This window comes from Trichomycterus rosablanca, chromosome 12 (genome assembly GCF_030014385.1).
Source record: "Trichomycterus rosablanca isolate fTriRos1 chromosome 12, fTriRos1.hap1, whole genome shotgun sequence".
NCBI classification, from domain to species: domain Eukaryota; kingdom Metazoa; phylum Chordata; class Actinopteri; order Siluriformes; family Trichomycteridae; genus Trichomycterus; species Trichomycterus rosablanca.
In genome coordinates this window covers 22,634,039-22,653,754 of record NC_085999.1, presented here as the reverse complement: position 1 = coordinate 22,653,754, position 19,716 = coordinate 22,634,039, and positions in this window count along the sequence as shown.

The following is a 19,716-nucleotide window of genomic DNA, read 5'->3' as shown; positions in this document are numbered from 1 at the left end:
AGGCTATTTTAAATAATTCTGCTAAAACAGCTAAAAAGCCAAATATAGCTTTTTAGCCAAATTTAGCCACTTTTATTTTATACACCTTCAGAGCTTATATCCATAAAAAAAAACAAAAAAAAAAACATAATTTCTTTTGTCTTTGTTCTTATGAACATGAGCATGTAAAACTGTATTTGTCTTAGCGCACTTTGTTTAACTGAGACCTGGGCTAGTCCGTACAAGTATCTAGGTTTAAATGAAGCAGCTCCTCCGGGATACAGTTATGAACATAAACCACGTCATAATGGTCGTGGAGTAGCCACAATTCATGACAAAGTTATAGGCCTTACTTTAAAAGCAATATACTGTATATATAACTAACTCATTTGAAATCCTTGTTGCTGACATAGTCAATAAATCTTTATTTAATAAAACTAGTATGTTTAAACTAGTTACTATTTATCAATCCCCTGTTCTTATTCAGAATTTCTTCAAGAATTTGCTGCTTTTCTTTCCAAAGTAGTCTGGAATTGTATTGTGGTCAGATGAATCAGCATTCCAGGTATTTTTTGGAAAAAATGGATGCCCTGTGCTCCGGACCAAAGACGAAAATGACCGTCCGGACTGTTATCAGCAACAAGTCCAAAAGCCAGGGTTTGTCATGGTATGGTGCTGTGTCAGTGCCCTTGGCAAAGGTCATTTACACTTCTGTGATGGCAGCATTAATGCAGAAAAGTACATTGAGATCTTAGAGCAACATGTGCTGCCTTCAAGACGTCATCTTTTCCAGGGACATTCATGCATTTTTCAACAAGACAATGCAAAACCACATGCTGCACACATTACAAAGGCATGGCTGTGGAAGAAGAGTTTCACATCTTAAGACATGTTTGCAGGAAGAATGGGACAAAATAAAACCTGAAACACTAAATCACTTGGTATCCTCAGTGCCAAAACCTCTTTTAAGTGTGGTGAAAAGAATTGGCAACATTACAAAGTGGAAAATGCTCTACTGTCCCAAGTTTTTTTGGAATGTATTGCAGACCTGAAATGCAGGAATGGATGTTTATTAACAAATGAAATGAAGTTGAGCAGACAAAACATGAAATATCTCAGGTTCATCCTGTCTGCAATCAAATTTAAATCAAAGTAAATGTAAGAAACTCTGTGTTTTTTATTATTTGCTTTTTCCATGCTGTCCCAACCTTTTCTGATTTGGGGTTGTAAAATCTGCTTAAAGTTGTGTTTGATTCTATTTTAGAATCTATACAGTGGTGTTCAAAAAAATAGCAGTGATTTTAAAAAAGCAAATAAAGCACAAAATCATTATAATAACTTTTATTTCCATAAATGCAAATGCACTGAAAATACTACACTTTCAATTCTAAATCAAAACATTAACAAAATTTAGCTAGTTTGTGTTAATCCTTTACAGAAAGTAAAGAAAAATGAAAACTAGGCTGTTCAAAGAAATAGCAGTGCCAGCATTTTTATTTAAAAACTCAAAAAATTTATGTATAACATAAAAAATGTTTGAGGTTTCACTTTACTGTGAATTACTGAACTAATATTTAGTGGCATAACAATTGTTTCCGAGATCTGTGTTGCATGGAGTCGACCAACTTCTGGACAGGTATTCCAGTCCAGGATGATTAGGCTACATTACACAGTTCTTCTGCAGTTTTGGGTTTTGCCTCAAAAAACTCACTTCAGATGTCAGCCCACAAGTTCTCTATGGGATTGAAGTCAGGGGATTGGGCTGGCCACTCAATTACCTCAATCTTGTTTGTCTGTAACCAAGATGTTTTGGGTCATTGTCATGTTAAAACACCCATTTTAAGTTAATTTCTTCTTCGACATAGGGCAACATGATCTCAAGTATTTTGATATATTTAAACTGATCCATGATCCCTCGTATGTGATAAATAGGCATAACACCATGGTATGAGAAACATCCCCATATGATCATTTTGTACCACCATGCTTTAATGTCTTCACAGTGAACTTTGGCTTGAATTCAGTGCTCGGGGGTCGTCTGACATACTGTCTACAGCCACTAGACCCAAAAAGAACAATTTTGCTTTCACCAGTCCACAAAATGTTCAGCCATTTCTCATTGGACCAGTCAATGTGTTCTTTGGCAAATGTTAACCCATTCAGGACACGTGTTTTTCTTAACAACGGGACTTTGCAAGGAGTTCTTGCTGGTAAATTGGCTTCACTTAATCATCTTCTGTACTCACTGGTAACTTCAGATGTTCCTTGATCTTTCTGGAGGTGATTATTGGCTGAGCCTTTGCCATTTTGGCTATTCTTCGATCCAGTGGAACAGTAGTTCCACGCTTCCTTCTGCGTCTGTCAGGTTTTGGTTGTCACTTCAAGGCATTTGAGTTCATTTTAGCTGAGCAGCCTATAATTCGCTGCACTTCTCTGTATGTTTTTTCCCTCTACAATCAACTTTTTAATCAAAGTACGCTGTTCATCAGAACAATGTCTGGAACAACCCATTTTACCCAGTATTTCAGAAGAAAATGTGCTATGACCAACCTGTGCAACATTTGCCACCCTCCTACATTAAATAAGGGCCAAAATTGACACCCGTTCTTCTGCAGAATGAATGTCTTCACCAATTGAACTCCTCACTGCTATTATTTTGAACAACCCCCTTTCAATCAATGCTTCGATTACTCAGAATGATTGGCATGCATGTCGTAATTGTTGGGTTTGTTTTGTTTTCAATACTCTACTACACTTTCAAGTACATTTTTTGATATGTAGAAAAATCACTTCTACTAAAAACAGTGATTTATCAGGTTAATGGTGTTGTACTGCTATTTTTTTGAACACCACTGTAGGTATTACCCAAAATGTAACAGGACCCACTCACCACTGTAAACATACCTTAGACTTAATACTAACTTATGGTATGAACATGGACAACCTGGTTGTTCTACCACAAAACGACCTGATTTCTGATCACTCCCTCCTAATGTATGAAGTGTCCCTATCTAATCATTTACAGCGACCTCATCGTTTTAAATCTAAGCATATAATCACATCTGAAACTGCAGCAGCGTTCATAAACAGCCTACCAGAATTAGAGTACGTATTCTGCACAACCTTAGACACTTTAGCCCCAGTTAAAACTAAATTGATTAGGGAGAAAAAGCTTGCTCCATGGTACAATGACCACACATGTGCTCTAAAACAAGCAGCACAAAAAAAAAAAAAAAAAAAAAAAAGTGGTGGCACACTACACTGGAAGTGTATAAGATTGCATGGAAAGATGCCCTAACTGAGTATGAACATGCACTTATAAAAGCTAAAGCTTCATATTATTCTTTTTTAATAGAGAATAATAAAAAAAGTCCTAGATTCCTTTTTGAGACAGTGTCCAAACTTGCTAAAAATGTCAATTAAACTGAATCTAATATTCCAATTGACTGTACCAGAGATGATTTTTAAAAATTCTGTAATGACTTCAAAGTCAGAGTGTGTCACTTGGTAATATAGGGCATCAATTCACTTTGAGCAGCATGGGTGATAATAGTGACTTACCCAACAAGATAATCTCGATTCACATGTTCTGTCTAATTATAGGCCAATTTCAAACCTTCCTTTTGTCTCCAAGATTCTAGAAAAAACAGTTTCTAAACAGTTATGTTCTTATTTGCATGATAACAGTATTCGTGAAAAAATTGAATCAGGATTTATACCCAACTATAGTACTGAAACTGCATTAATTAGGGTAGTTAATGATTTGTCCTCTAATAATGGATGTGTCTCATTTCTTGTTCTAGTAGATCTTAGTGCAGCGTTTGATACTGTAGATCATAATATTTTACTGAATAGGCTAGAAAGTATAGTAGGTGTAGATGTAAATAATAAATGTTCGGAAACTACAAAAGTTGTGGTGCTCCACAAGGGTCAGTATTGGGACCTCTATTATTTACACTCTATATACAGTGTATCACAAAAGTGAGTACACCCCTCACATTTCTGCAAATATTTCATTATATCTTTTCATGGGACAACACTATAGACATGAAACTTGGATATAACTTAGAGTAGTCAGTGTACAGCTTGTATAGCAGTGTAGATTTACTGTCTTCTGAAAATAACTCAACACACAGCCATTAATGTCTAAATAGCTGGCAACATAAGTGAGTACACCCCACAGTGAACATGTCCAAATTGTGCCCAAATGTGTCGTTGTCCCTCCCTGGTGTCATGTGTCAAGGTCCCAGGTGTAAATGGGGAGCAGGGCTGTTAAATTTGGTGTTTTGGGTACAATTCTCTCATACTGGCCACTGGATATTCAACATGGCACCTCATGGCAAAGAACTCTCTGAGGATGTGAGAAGTAGAATTGTTGCTCTCCACAAAGATGGCCTGGGCTATAAGAAGATTGCTAACACCTTGAAACTGAGCTACAGCATGGTGGCCAAGGTCATACAGCGGTTTTCCAGGACAGGTTCCACTCGGAACAGGCTTCGCCAGGGTCGACCAAACAAGTTGAGTCCACGTGTTCGGCGTCATATCCAGAGGTTGGTTTTAAAAGATAGACAGATGAGTGCTGCCAGCATTGCTGCAGAGGTTGAAGATGTGGGAGGTCAGCCTGTCAGTGCTCAGACCATACGCCGCACACTGCATCAACTCGGTCTGCATGGTCGTCATCCCAGAAGGAAGCTGACGCACAAGAAAGCCCGCAAACAGTTTGCTGAAGACAAGCAGTCCAAGAACATGGATTACTGGAATGCCCTGTGGTCTGACGAGACCAAGATAAACTTGTTTGGCTCAGATGGTGTCCAGCATGTGTGGCGGCGCCCTGGTGAGAAGTACCAAGACAACTGTATCTTGCCTACAGTCAAGCATGGTGGTGGTAGCATCATGGTCTTGGGCTGCATGAGTGTTGCTGGCACTGGGGAGCTGCAGTTCATTATGGGAAACATGAATTCCAACATGTACTGTGACATTCTGAAACAGAGCATGATCCCCTCCCTTCGAAAACTGGGCCTCATGGCAGTTTTCCAACAGGATAACGACCCCAAACACATCCTCCAAGATGACAACTGCCTTGCTGAGGAAGCTGAAGGTAAAGGTGATGGACTAAACCCAATTGAGCACCTGTGGCGCATCCTCAAGTGGAAGGTGGAGGAGTTCAAGGTGTCTAACATCCACCAGCTCCGTGATGTCATCATGGAGGAGTGGAAGAGGATTCCACTAGCAACCTGTGCAGCTCTGGTGAATTCCATGCTCAGGAGGGTTAAGGCAGTGCTGGATAATAATTGTGGTCACACAAAATATTGACACTTTGGGCACAATTTGGACATGTTCACTGTGGGGTGTACTCACTTATGTTGCCAGCTATTTAGACATTAATGGCTGTGTGTTGAGTTATTTTCAGAAGACAGTAAATCTACACTGCTATACAAGTTGTACACTGACTACTCTAAGTTATATCCAAGTTTTATTTCTATAGTGTTGTCCCATGAAAAGATATAATAAAATATTTGCAGAAATGTGAGGGGTGTACTCACTTTTGTGATACACTGTATGTACCATTAGAAAAAAAAAATATGGCATTAATTTTCACTGCTATGCAGATGACACACATCTGTTACCGACGCTGAAAAACTGATCCATGCGTTTATAACTTCTCGGTTAGAGTATTGTAATGCTCTTCTCACTGGAAGTTCAAAATGCAGCAGCTTGAGTGCTAACTAGAACTAGAAAGTTTGATCATATTAGTCCTGTTCTACCATCTCTACACTGGCTGCCAATTAAATTCCAAAATACTTTTACTAACCTATAAAGTGCTACATGGTCTGGCTCCACAGTATCTGAGTGAACTTATTGAGCACTACAACCCAGTACGTTCACTTCATTCACAAGGTGCAGGGTTACTTACTGTTCATAGAATTAAAAAAATAATCACTGCTGGTGGAAGAGCATTTTCTTACATAGCTCCACAACTTTAAAATAATCTCCCTGCCTCCATTCAGGATTCAGACACAGTTAAAATTTTCCATATTAAAAAACATATTCATTTATTCAGGCTTTTAATTAGTTTTTCCAAACCAGGGGTATGTGGCTCCAATCCTGGGCAGTCTGGTGCTCTCATGTTTGTTGGATTTGCTGGCCGCTATGTGTTGGCTTCTGGCTGTGCCTGGTTTTTGACCCCTAGGACCGGAATTGCCCACCCTGACTATAGACAAAGGCAAAGAGCTTGGGTGTTCTAGGTCATATACATTTTGTATTTTGTTGTGATCAGTGATGTTGTGTTGCTGTCGTTTTCCCTCTCTTGTCCGATAACTCTTGTCTTGTCTGGTTTGTTGATGGTGGGGGAGGTGGCCGCTGACGTCCTGTGAAAGCCCTCATGACTGTGTTACCTGCTAGCTCTCCCTTTTAGTTATGCTGTAATAATTATGGTGCTGGAGTCTCATGCTGTTCTCTGCAAAGTTGACATTTTACTCTTAATGATTTCATATTACAATTTTAATTACACTTTCTGTTGTTTCCCCAGAGGTGGTACTGACGAAAACCTCCTGCTAGATATTATGGAAACCTGCCGTGTTTGCAATGAAAATGTCCAGAACTCACTGTTGAATTTATCACAGACTGGAATGAATAATGAAGAACTCCAGTTGCTTTATTATTCTTTTTGCTAGTTACTTTTGCTAGTAACTTTTAGTTTAAATTCCCTCCGACACTGAACGGGGCGAGTTTATAAGGGGCTCAGTCTCGCATATGGAGAGTCATGCTCTGACCTCCATTATCCCACGTCTTTGTGCAGACACCATCAGTCAGCCAGCAGAAGTCGTAATTGCGTCAGTTATGAGAAATCCCCTCTGGCATTTAACCTGAATGGCGAGCCAATCATTGTCTGTATGGGTGCCCAGCCTGCTGGAAACAGAGCTGAGATTCGAACTCATGAGTGTGCTAGCGCGTTTTACTGCTGTGCCACCTGAGCACTCTTACAAGGTACTCCTGCATCTTTCTTATAGGTGTATAGGGCACTCTGATTTTCCCCTCAATGTGAGTGAGTATATCCTGCTATGGACCTGAAGTAATCTTAATTTAAGAAAACTTAGGTTTGTGTAAACTTTCCATTTATTATTTTGCCCTGATTTGTAAGTTTTAAAAAGTAACAATAAGTTTTAAAATCTTTATAGTAGCCAAGTAAATTTGAAATGTATGCAATTAAGAACTATCAACTAAAACTGAAAGCATTTACATCTACATTGTAGTGAAAAACTATCTGCATAATTTTTTATTTTGTACATTACACTGAATTACAACGAGATCATAAAACAAATCATATTTTACAAAACAAACTATAGTAAATCTTTTTGGTAAACACAGTTTCATTTATTTGAGAAACAAAGTTATGCAACACCCATGTTAGCTTGTGAAATACACCGATCAGCCATAACATTAAAACCACCTTCTTGTTTCTACACTCACTGTCCATTTAATCAGCTCCGCTTACCATATAGAAGCACTTTGTAGTTCTACAATTACTGAATGTAGTCCATCTGTTTCTCTGCATGCTTTGTTAGCCCTTTTTCATGCTGTTCTTCAATGGTTCTTTCTCTCCCAGGACCACTACAGAGTAGCTATTATTTGGGTGATGGATCATTCTCAGCACTGCAACGACACTGACATGGTGGTGGTGTGTTAGTGTGTGTTGTGCTGGTATGAGTGGATAAAACACAGCAATGCTGATGGAGTTTTTAAACACCTCACTGTCACTGCTGGACTGAGAATAGTCCACCAACCAAAAGTATCCAGCCAACAGCGCCCCGTGGGCAGTATCCTATGACCACTGAAGAAGTTCTAGAAGATGACCAACTCAAACAGCAGCAATAGATAAGAGATCGTCTCTGACTTTACATCTACAAGGTGGACCAACTACAGTGGGGCCAAAAAGTACTTAGTCAGCCACTGATTGTGCAGGTTCTCCTACTTAGAAAGATGAGAGAGGTCTGTAATTTTCATCATAGGTACACTTCAACTATGAGAGACAAAATGAGAAAAAAAAATCCAGGAAATCACATTGTAGGATTTTTAAAGAATTTATTTGTAAATTATGGTGGAAAATAAGTATTTGGTCAATAACAAAAGTTCAACTCAATACTTTGTAACATAACCTTTGTTGGCAATGACAGAGGTCAAACGTTTCCTGTAAGTCTTCACCAGGTTTGCACACACTGTAGCTGGTATTTTGGCCCATTCCTCCATGCAGATCTCCTCTAGAGCAGTGATGGACTTTCAACTAGGGACCACAATGGAACCACAATGGAACCACAATGGAACCACAATGGGACCACTTATAGGGACCACAATGGAAATAAGTCTATGGACTTTTTGTGTTATCCCTGACTGTTTCAGTTTTTTATAGGAGGTATTGTATCTATTTATAAAATATGAAATGGTTCAATAAAATCAAATCAAATCAAATCAACTCCCTCTACAAATTTTCTATGGGGTTGAGGTCTGGAGACTGGCTAGGCCACTCCAGGACCTTGAAATGCTTTTTACGGAGCCACTCCTTCATTGCCCGAGCAGTGTGTTTGGGATTATTGTCATGCTGGAAGACCCAGCCACGTTCCATCTTCAATGCTTTCACTGATGGAAGGAGGTTTTGGCTTAAAATCTCACGATACATGGCCTCATTCATTCTTCCCTTAACACGGATTAGTCGCCCTGTCCCCTTTGCAGAAAAACAGCCCCAAAGCATGATGTTTCCACCCCCATGCTTCACAGTAGGTATGGTGTTCTTGGGTTTTTCTTCTTCCTCCAAACACGACGAGTTGAGTTTTTACCAAAAAGTTCCATTTTGGTTTCATCTGACCACATGATATTCTCCCAATCCTCTTCTGGATCATCCTGGCAAATCTGGATATGCTCTCTGGCAAACTTCAGACGGGCCTGGACATGTACCGGCTTAAGCAGGGGGACACGCCTGGCACTGCAGGATTTGAGTCCCTCTCGGCGTAGTGTGTTTACTGATGGTAGCCTTTGTTACTTTGGTCCCAGCTCTTTGCAGGTCATTCATCAGGTCCCTCTGTGTAGTTCTGGGATTTTTGCTCACCGTTCTCATGATAATTTTGACCCCACGGGATGAGATCTTGACCCCAAGGGAGATTATCAATGGTCTTGTATGTCTTCCATTTTCTTACAATTGTTCCCACAGTTGATTTATTCACACCAACCTGCTTGCCTATTGTAGATTCACTCTTCCCAGCCTGGTGCAGGTCTACAATTTTCTTCCTGGTGTCCTTCGACAGCTCTTTGGTCTTCGCCATGGTTGAGTTTGGAGTCTGACTGTTTGAGGCTGTGGACAGGTGTCTTTTATACAGATAACGAGGTCAAACAGGTGCCATTAATACAGGTAACGAGTGGAGGACAGAAGAGCTTCTTAAAGAAGAAGTTACAGGTCTGTGAGAGCCAGAAATCTTGCTTGTTTGTTATTGACCAAATACTTATTTTCCACCATAATTTACGAATAAATTCTTTAAAAATCCTACAATGTGATTTCCTGGATTTTTTTTCTCTCATTTTTTCTCTCATAGTTGAAGTGTACCTATGATGAAAATTACAGACCTCTCTCATCTTTCTTTTTGACCCCACTGTAGGTAGGAGTATCTAATAGTGGGCAGTGAGTGGACACAGTATTTAAAAAACCCAAGCAGCACTGCTGTGTCTGATCCACTCATACCAGCACAACACACACTAACACACCACCACCATGTCATTGTCACTGCAGTGCTGAGAATGACCACCACCTATAAAATACCTGCTCTGTGGTGGTCCTGACCATTGAAGAACAGGGTGAAAACCGGTAAACATCCAGGGAATGGACATTGAGAGAGTGGACTCTTACAAGTACCTGGGTGTGCACCTCAACAACAAACTGGACTGGTCAGTTAACACTAACGCACTTTATAAAAAAGGTCAGAGCAGACTCTACCTACTCAGGAGACTGCGGTCATTTGGAGTGCGGGGGGAACTCTTGAGGACTTTTTTTGATACAGTGGTGGCATCAGCCATCTTTTATGGAGTGGTATGTTGGGGCAGCAGCATATCTACAGCGGACAGGAAGAGACTAGACAAACTTATTAAGAGGGCCGGCTCTGTCCTGGGGAGCCCCTTAGACCCAGTGCAGGTGGTGGGAGACAGAAGGATGTTAGCCAAGCTGGCATCCATGCTGGAGAACGACTCCCACCCCATGCATGAGACTCTGGCAGCACTGGGCAGCTCCTTCAGTGACAGGCTGCTTCACCCCAAATGTGTGAAGGAGCGGTATCGCAGGTCCTTCCTTCCTGCTGCTGTTAGACTGTATAACCAGCACTGCTCCAGACAGATCACGCACACACTCTAAATAATTCATTATTCATAACAATGTGCAACTTCTTCCCCATGTAATTATTACAATGTGCAATGTGCAATATGTGCAATATTTTTTTCCCATGTGCAATTATTGTTTGTAATTATTTGTAAATATTTAGTTTTTTCAGAGTTTTTGACTTTTTATTATTATTATTGTTATACACTGTACTTTTTATTGTCTATTTTTTGTACTGAGTGCTGTACTGTCCCTTCGCTGCTGCAACACTGTGAATTTCCCCACTGTGGGACTAATAAAGGATTATCTTATCTTATCTTATCTTAAAACAGGCTAAAAAAAGTATGTAGAGAAATAGATGGACTACAGTCAGTAATTGTAGAACTACAAAGTGCTCCTATATGGTAGGTGGAGCTGATAAAATGGACAGTGAGTGTAGAAACAAGGAGGTGGTTTTAATGTTATGGCTGATCGGTGTAAGTAGTTGCCCACATGTTTACTTGTGTAGCGAATTTAATTGGTAATCCAAGTCAGCCAATTAATCACATCCAATTACTCACTGTCTTTTTTACACTAGGAAGAATTTACAGCAGCAAATCCACCTACTGGTAATTTTTAATAGGATGAGGACACCTGAGTACTTAGAGAAAACTTACTGGGACACTACCTGTGGTGGCACCATGCCACACTGATAAAAAGATGCCAAACAAATGATATTTGTTTGTTTGTAGTCCACCGAACTAAAGACATTAGAACTTATTGCTCTCCTTGCCAAAATATCTAGCTTGACTTTATTAACCTGTGTTTTGGCAATTGGCAGCTGGTTACATTAAATAGACCATGCATTTCTGTCTGATTCAGGGCTTGACAGAGATGATCAACTGGTAAAGGACTGTAGACTAGTTTACCAACTTGTTTATGGTTACATAAAAGTTGTCTTGACTGGTCATTTTTTACCTGATCTAGAGGTGGCCTGACAGCTGGTAATTTCCATTGCTTTGAACTAGAAAAGGGTGATAAATAAAGTAAACCAACACAGCCTTAATAAGATGTTAGAACACCCTACGCCAACAAAACAGCATCTTGGAGTAGTTTTTACAAGTCTTTAAAACTTTACTGAAGGGGTGGACCATTGCTTTTCTCTGCTTTTCTACAGGATTGTTTTATGTGTCTGTAAAAATTTTTACTCATTTAGTCAAATAGGCATTTGTGAGGTAAGTCACCAATGTTGGACAAGTAGACTTCCAAATCATAAAAAAAAGACCTTCCAAATCATTCTAAAGGTAATGTCAGGGTGAGGGCTTTGTGCAATTACTTGCCTGCAAAGTTATGCGGAAACAAAAAAGGTCTTTCACAAACTGTTGCCACCACGAAAACTTAATAATAAGAACTGGTCTCCACATATTCTTAGACATACATTGGACCCTTGAGTTACGAACGATTTACCATACGAACATTTTGGGTCACGAACGATCTTTTTCAACTTAATGTACGAACAAATTTCGGATTACGAACAGAAATTCGCGAAAAATGTGACGTCACGAACAAGTTCACTCCAACCTTCTCTCTTTCTATATATATACAGTTCCAAACATTCGGACAGCGGACGGTGTTTTTCCGGTGTTTTCTTTATATTTTGTAAAATTTTATATTAAAATGTCCCCAAAGAATGTGCAGAGGAAGCACAGTGCTGAGAAAATGTAAAAATCTATTACATTTGTTGTGTTGTATAATTACTCCTGCCAGTAGCTGTCACTGTGTATCAAACAGAGGAGACAGTGAGTGAGAGAGAAGAAGGAAATTGCTGAGTAAAGTATTCTTTCTTTTATGCAATTACACCTACAAAATACAACACTATTGAAATAAAGAAGGAAATAATAGAGAAATGTGAGTTATTGTTATTTCTGGTAGATACATTTTATAAAAAAAAAACCAGAAATTTATTATGGTGTATAGTACTGAACACGTACTGTACTGTGTATTGTTGTTTATTATTGTTTATTACAGTAATGTCTATTCTATAATTTAAGATTTAAGGGAAAATATAGTTGTTTTTATAACAAAAAAGACCATTTAAGACATTAGAAAGTTTAGGTAAGGGGGTGGTTTGGGAGGTCTGGCACGGATTATTTCTGTTGAAATTTTTTCTTATGGGGGAAAAATAGGTTTAACTAACAAACATTTTGACTTAAGAACAGCCCTTTGGAACCAATTAAATTCGTAAGTTAAGGGTCCACTGTATACTGTATTGTCATGTTTAGTAACTGCACACATGCACACGCTTACACACCTACGCAAACTCACAAACTCACATGCATATACACACACACACACACACACACACACTGTGACACATAACTACTCACACACACACACACACACACACACACAGTGTAATTTGCTGAATATGAGAAGGGGGGGGGGGGGGGGGGGTCCTCAGAACCAGTGGTGTATAAAGTAGCTGAAGGCCATACTTGAGTAAAAGTACAAGTACAGTATCTTACCAGAAATTTACTTTTATAGAAGTAAAAGTGACCTTTTAGAATATTACTTGAGTAAAAGTCTAAAAGTATCTGATGTTTTATGTACTTAAGTATTAAGTATCAAGTATTACCTATTTGCAATCACATCATTATTTATTTATTATTATTTTTTTTTTACCTTATTACTAGCCCTAAATTGCCCTGTTCCAACTTTTTTAGAATGTGTTGTAGGCTTAAAATGCATGTATGTGTATGTTAAGAATTGAAATAAAGTTGAACAAACAAAACATTAAATATTTTAAGTTCATATAAGATGAAATAAGAGTCAATGTAAATGTAAGAAACACTGCATCTATTTTATTTGCATTTTCTATACTGTCCCAATTTTTTCTGATTTGGGTTGTACATTTGTCACGTTTGCTCCAGTGCTCCTGTGTGCCACGCCCCCCTCTCCGTGAGCACACGCTCAGTCTCCTGCCACGCCTCACTCCTGATTGGCTCCCTGAGCTAATCAGCCTCAGCTACTCCTAATCAGGGACCATTTTAAAGGAGGGCTGGGAAAACAGGCTGGACTCTTTGCCTTGCTTCGGACTGTTTGGCGTTTGCCTTCAAGGACTCTGGTTAGCTCTTTGTTTCAAGTTCTTGTTCCTAGTCAGTTTCTACACTGTAAAAAATTATCTGAGCAATAAGTCAAGATAACTTCTTTCTTTCATTTACTTTAACTTATGAAAATCATTTTTGTAATTTCAACTAGATTTTACGAGTTTTCAGTGTTTCAACTTAAGTTTTTTAATTAGTTCAATGAAATGAAAATCTGAAGGAGTCAAATGAACTTAACTTTGTGAGTTTTGCTCTCTAACAGTGTGTAACCGTATTAATGTGTCATAGGAGGAGCCCTTTGTTTTGATCAATTAATTTAGCAATATTATGGTCTTTTTCGGTAATATACTAATATTACAGATATTCCAGACGTAGTAATAATTTAAACTAGAGAATTCTAAACGAAACACCTAACGGGCATCTGCAGACACCAGCTAATAACAGGAACTACACCAGGAGGCGGAGGAATACATTTTGAGGGCGGAATGTTGAACGTTACTAGCTACAACCAGGCGGAGGAAAAACGACCGTTACGGACAGTCTTAGTGAGGTGAGTGGGTGCATTAATCATCGATTTTAAAATCTTATGTGTTTGGTTCATCAGGTGTCTTGTAAAAAATACATGCCATAAATTCCTCTCATGTTAGTATATTCTTTACAGGATGCCGCTTCTATCAGTTTTGCGTAATTTTCGTAGAAGATGTTAGCTAGCTTGGAAATAAGTTGGCTAACCGACCGTGGTAAAGTTAGTTTTATATTGGACATTCGCCTGACATTCGACTTTCTTTCGGCTCGTTCTCAGCTAATAAACATCCAAAAATTAATTAAATTGCACGAACTGATACCTCAGTAAACAAGGAACAAACTACAATTAATTTTGTTTAAAAAGGTTTTTCTGTTAATTTTTATTTAACGTTATTTGGTAAATGTGAGGTGCATCCGCGCTGAAATGCTAAGGAAGTGCTAAGGGAGCGTCTATAAAGTTCCGAGGTGTAGTAATTACCCAGTGGCGTGTACCATCTAATACACCTGTATTAAATCCTACAGTATGCTTACAGTAAACAGCGAGAAACGCACATTTTGAGGTTGAAATACTTAACTAGTCTCCTGTACTAGTTAATAAAACCACAATAATAATTAAAAGTCCCCCAGTTTGGGTGCATTACAAAAGTTTTTAAAAAATTAACAAAAATCAAGAAACACACATTTCAAAAAGACAAAGGTTGTAGTAGTTAACTAGTCCCATGTACTAGTTAGTACAACCACAATACAAGTTAAAAGCTCCACAGTATAGGTACAGTAATGAATCAAAATATTTAAAAAATGAACAAAAATTGAGGAACGCAAATTTTGATATGATGAGGATTGTAGTAGTTAACTAGTCACCTGTACTAGTTACTACAACCACATAAAAAAATTATAAGTCCCACAGCATGAGTACAGTAACGATTTAAAAATTTAAAAAAAATTAACAAAAATCGTGAAACGCAAATTTTGATAAGACAAAGGTTGTAGTAGTTAACTAGTCACCTGCACTACTTACTACAACCACGTTTCAAATTAAAAGTCCCCCAGCAAAGGTACAGTAATGAGTCAAAGTTTTATAAAAATTAACAAAAATCGTGAAACGCAAATTTTGATAAGACAAAGATTGTAGTAGTTAACTAGTTACCTGTGCTAGTTACTACAACCAGGTTTTAAATTAAAAGTCCCTCAGCAAGGGTACAGTAATGAATCAAAGTTTCATAAAAATTAACAAAAATCGTGAAACGCAAATTTTGATAAGACAAAGATTGTAGTAGTTAACTAGTTACCTGTGCTAGTTACTACAACCACGTTTCAAATTAAAAGTCCCCCAGCAAAGGTACAGTAATGAATCAAAGTTTTATAAAAATTAACAAAAATCGTGAAACGCAAATTTTGATAAGACAAAGGTTGTAGTAGTTAACTAGTCACCTGCACTACTTACTACAACCACGTTTCAAATTAAAAGTCCCCCAGCAAAGGTACAGTAATGAGTCAAAGTTTTATAAAAATTAACAAAAATCGTGAAACGCAAATTTTGATAAGACAAAGGTTGTAGTAGTTAACTAGTCACCTGTGCTAGTTACTACAACCACAGAACAAATTAAAAGTTTTACAGCATAGGTGCAGTAATGAATCAAATGTTTTAAAAAATTAACAAAAATCGTGAAACGCAAATTTTGATAACACAATGGTTGTAGTTAACTAGTTACCTGTGCTACTTACTACAACCACGTTTCAAATTAAAAGTCCCCCAGCAAAGGTACAGTAATGAGTCAAAGTTTTATAAAAATTAACAAAAATCGTAAAACGCAAATTTCATTAAGACAAAGATTGTAGTAGTTAACTAGTTACCTGTGCTAGTTACTACAACCAGGTTTTAAATTAAAAGTCCCTCAGCAAGGGTACAGTAATGAATCAAAGTTTCATAAAAATTAACAAAAATCGTAAAACGCAAATTTTCATAAGACAAAGGTTGTAGTAGTTAACTAGTCACCTGTGCTAGTTACTACAACCACAGAACAAATTAAAAGTTTTATAGCAAAGGTACAGTAATGAATCAAAGTTTTATAAAAATTAACAAAAATCGTGAAACGCAAATTTTGATAAGACAAAGGTTGTAGTAGTTAACTAGTCACCTGTACTACTTACTACAACCACAGTACAAATTAAAAGTCCCACATCATGGGTGTAGTAGTTGATCCAAAAATTCAAAAATTACAAATTATTAAACAAAAATTTTGTTATGATAAAGGTCATAGTAGTCACTTAGTCACTTGTACTACCTACTACAGTACAGTATTAAGTCAAGGTGTCAAAATATATTTTCATATAATTAAGATTTTGGTGACTACCCAAGTGGTGAACTACTTACTAGAACTAAAAATTGCACTTGAGAAATTGCAATATTTACTATTCTTAGTTACATAATGATCTACAATTTTTAATATTCCAAAAGTTGTTTTAATAGTGTTAAACATGTGTCCAACTTTTTTTTTTTTATGTATTGCAGTATGACCTGTATGCTGAACATACAAAGGAGAAGCAAGATGTAAGGACACTGCTCAAGGAGTCAAACTTGTGGAAAACACACCAATAACCAAAATCTGGAAGGCTCTCGTAAGGAAAGATAAAGAACAGAGTAAATCAATGGGACTTGATATGAAGTACACAAATGTCATGACAACAGGAAAGACCACTAACTTTACAATTTATAGAGACGATATCAAAGTGGTGGACAGAATTACTTTTAAGAGCTCTTTTAAGCCTGCTACCGAGTTTAAGTATTAAGTTATATCGCTGTTAATAAATTTTATATGATATTTAGCTGTTATTTGCATGGATTTTACAGAATTTTTATAGTTTATAGTTTTTATAGTTTATATTTCTGATAGTTTTTTTATTAATGTACATGTATTAATTTCTTCAAAATGTATTTGCTGGTGTATTGCTTAATAATTACCTTTTTTTCTCTCTCTCTTAAACAATACCGTGTTATTTATTAGATCCTCTTTAATAAAAACAACTTTTCACAATTTTACCAGTCTTTGTTAATGTCAATTTTAATTTTAATTAATTGAATGTTTCCTATAATACAATGTAATGTTTCAGCATAAACATAAATTATATTGGGCGCTAAAGGCATAAAACAGTTGCGATAAAGCTATTGACCATTCACAAACTAAATGCATATTTAAGATAAAATCACAACGTGCCAGGGCATCATAATTGGTAAGGCCCTTGCTGTTAACCAATTGGAAAGTGGATCTTACGTTTCTGATTTACAGCATTGGGCTAAGAAAAAGTAAGTTTGGAAGAATTTAAATCAGTTAATTAGTCCAAGAAAATTTGTTGCAAAATGTATTGTGTATGCTGTTTGCCTTAGTAGCATAAACACTTTATATGGACAAGATAACATACATAGAAAGAGGTTGCAGCAAACCAAAAGGTGACACTAAACCAAGCCATATATCACAGAGGAAAGACTGACCTGTCAAGATTTAACCAATCAACTCGCAGCTACCACTGTAAACACCCCTACACCTTAAGGTCATTAGCATTAGTAGCTGTCAGGCAGGCAAACTGACACAGAGCCAACAATCGATCATTAAGGAAAATCTGGATATTGGCATTTTTCTCAATGGATAAGGTAGGTTCTAGTAGACATTTTGTAATATTGAGTTATTATTAATATTTGTTATTTACATAATATTTGTATATCTGTTAAATGTTTCTTAATTATATAGTAATTACCATGTAATAAATGTTATAAACATTTTCCTGGCATATTAGCCTCAATTGTGAAATTTTTTTTCAATTACAGTCAATTTAAGGCAAATAATCTGATTATATGTAATAATTTTATGCTGTCTTTTAGTGATATAGAACAGTAATTAACATATATTAATTGTATTCGTAATGAAATCTAATTAAACATTGACCTGGAAATACATGTGTTATTTTGGGCACTTTACATTACATGCTGCCATTTTAAAGTTGAAATGTATTCCTAGATTAAATTAATTTAATTTATGATTGAAGTTAAAGTATTTAAAATGGTTAAAACAGTGAAGCATAATTATCGAAGATAGATATTTCTATATTATTATGTTAATGTAACATTAAGTTAGCATATTAACATATAATCATGAATATTTTAACTACACTTACAATACAGCTGCATTTTATTTATAAAGTTTGGTCAAATCCACATTGTAGCTTAATATTCTGATGGAACTTAGTCCTATTCCATTAATAGTTTTTGGAAATGCAAGACTTTCAAGTTTTTAATTATTTTACATGATGAAGTTTTTGTAAGTTTTGATAATACAAACATTTTAATTTCTCAGTTCGTGCACCTGAACACCACAGCCTCTCCCTGACCCCATCACCACGGTGATGGCCTATGGCCTCCCATGATTGACACATTTACAGCTTTGTTTGCTCCCTCACACATCTCTCAACTTGAATCTTGTAAACTGTTGGTTAAATAACTGTGTAATGACTAGTACATGTACTCATTTATAATCAAACATTATTTGTTAAAGTAAACTATCTTTTTAATTTTTTTCATTTTGTTTACCTTTTCTCTTTCACAACATAAGTTTTCTAAAGTGGGAATAGTGTTTGAAGTTGGTATTTGTGTGTAAAATATGAACAATTATCAGGGTCAAAACAACAGCTAGGCTAATTTTATGTAGTTTATGAAATATTTATGGTTAAAATTTGTTGCTAGGGTTTGCAAATAGTTATTTCAGCCATTAATTATAATTATTTATTTGTAAATTGAAATAATAAAACAGTTGAAATACTTTTTACTAATTATGTATTACTTATTTACCAGATGAGAAAATTCAAGCAAAGGAAAGCACGAAGACAAGATATTTGGAAAGAGGCTGGTGGAGGGAATTCCTAAAAGCAGATACTCTTAAAAAAGACAGAGGATACAAATCTGAAATCTGGTCCACATTATCTCTGTCAATTTTTCAAGAGGACTCAGAAAGAAAAAAACACTGGCTGTGGGTAATGTGGAATTATAATCGCAGAAGACTCAGGGACAAAGTGCTTGCACATTGTTGTTTCCCCACATCGGATGAAAAAGAAGCTACAAAAACAATTGGATTTGACAGTAAAACCACTTTATCAGATGATAAGACAGAAGACGTCAAAGAAATAGACTATAACTCATCTGAATCTGAGGTTGGGGCTGAAGCAAGAAAGAGTGTGTCAGAGTCAGACGGAGCAGATGTCACAGCTAAAAAACCCACTTCATCTGAAAGTGATGCAAGAGACATTGCCGAAGGAAGGTACTTCTTATATGAGGCAAAAGAGGAGCAGGTATTAGAGAGTGAGGCAGAAGATACCATCAAAAAAAAGGTCACATCTTCCGAGAATGACACTGATGGGGATGAAGATTCTGCAAAAAGACCATTGCATAATGAGGGATACCATGGAACAGTTCATCCAAAGAAAGCATCACAATCACATAAAAAGTTGCCACACAAAGCACACAGCAAATGGAGAAAAACCTCTTTTGTACCAAAACAATTTAAAATAAAACTTGACTTTCACAAGTGGAAAAGCATTGCACCTTTGCAAGGTTCTACGAAACTCAGAATGCCATGGACCCACTACTTGTATGATAGCTTTAAATTAAAAAACCCGTGTTGTGTACTCTCATTCAAGTACCAGCATGTAAGGACTGTGTACAGCAGAAAAAAGAAGTGTGCATACCTGCACATCAAAGCTGTTTGCACATTTCCATCTTGCAAAGCC